Source organism: Diaphorina citri, unplaced genomic scaffold (genome assembly GCF_000475195.1).
Source record: "Diaphorina citri unplaced genomic scaffold, Diaci psyllid genome assembly version 1.1 scaffold18719, whole genome shotgun sequence".
Taxonomy (NCBI): domain Eukaryota; kingdom Metazoa; phylum Arthropoda; class Insecta; order Hemiptera; family Psyllidae; genus Diaphorina; species Diaphorina citri.
In genome coordinates, this window is record NW_007396073.1 from 1 (window position 1) to 974 (window position 974).

Sequence of the window (974 nt, forward strand, 5' to 3'; positions counted from 1 at the left end):
TTGTCGATGGTGGGATTCGAACCCGGGACCTTCTGCATGGCAAGCAAGCGCGTTATCACTGGACCAACCGTGCCCCCTAACCTAAAAGTTTGGTGATCAGCTGAGCTAAGAGACAGGACTTACCGAACACCGGTACATGTCTGAGAATACCCTCCTGCCAGAGTTTGTCCTCATTCTCCTTCTGCAGATCCTGTGTGGCTGTCAGAATACCTTGCCGCACCACCTAGAAGCAGACGGGTTGATGTGAACATACAAAGCTGATAATATCATACATACATACAAGAACATACAAAGCTTATATAGTGAAAAATACAACATACATATCACACCAGGCTTGCACGCCGGAGGTCCCGGGTTCGATTCCCGGTGGGATCGAATTTTTTTCGGCTCTGCTTGGAGTTCGGGGTGCACTCAGTCTCGTGAGCACAATTGAGTAGCGACCAATGGCATCCTTACCAGTGTAAAAAGATTATTAATATTAATAGTAAAAGAGGCACTTAGTAATGCTGTGATACCCATAAAGTTTATTTTAGTAGCCAACAGCTGTAAAAGTTTTGCCAGCAACAGTTTTTGCCACAAAAGTTGTGAAAGGAGCCAGCCTAGTTAGCTTAGTTGGTAGTGCCTCTGCCTCGTAAGCGCTAGGCCGCGGGTTCGATTCCCGCCCGGGGCGGATTTTATCCTGATGGGATAATGTTCGTTCTCGGAACGGCTGGCTTTCTCCTATCCTGTCTTCCTTCTCTCCTCGATTTCGGGACGATAAGACCATAGCAGTTAAAGTTCCCTCTGTCAAACCTCTTAAAAAAAAAAAAAAAAAAAAAAAAAAAAAAAAAAACTTCCCTTTGTCAAACCTCTTAAAAAAAAAAAAAGTTGTGAAGAAACTCTCTGCTTTGCCACAGAGAATTCATGATACTTACTTCAGCCATAGAGTCGATGAACTTCCAGGATTCTTCTTCTTGCTGTCCCGTTTCCTCTAC

At 44.4% G+C, this 974-nt stretch overlaps 1 long non-coding RNA gene across 1 annotated transcript; it reads right to left on the bottom strand.

Moving 5' to 3' along the window:
- Nucleotides 1-129: 129 nt before the first annotated feature.
- Nucleotides 130-974, bottom strand: LOC113473200. Its single transcript, XR_003395241.1, has 2 exons — nucleotides 915-974; nucleotides 130-223 (listed from the first exon to the last, which is right to left on the bottom strand). It is a non-coding gene; the product is annotated as an uncharacterized LOC113473200 (long non-coding RNA).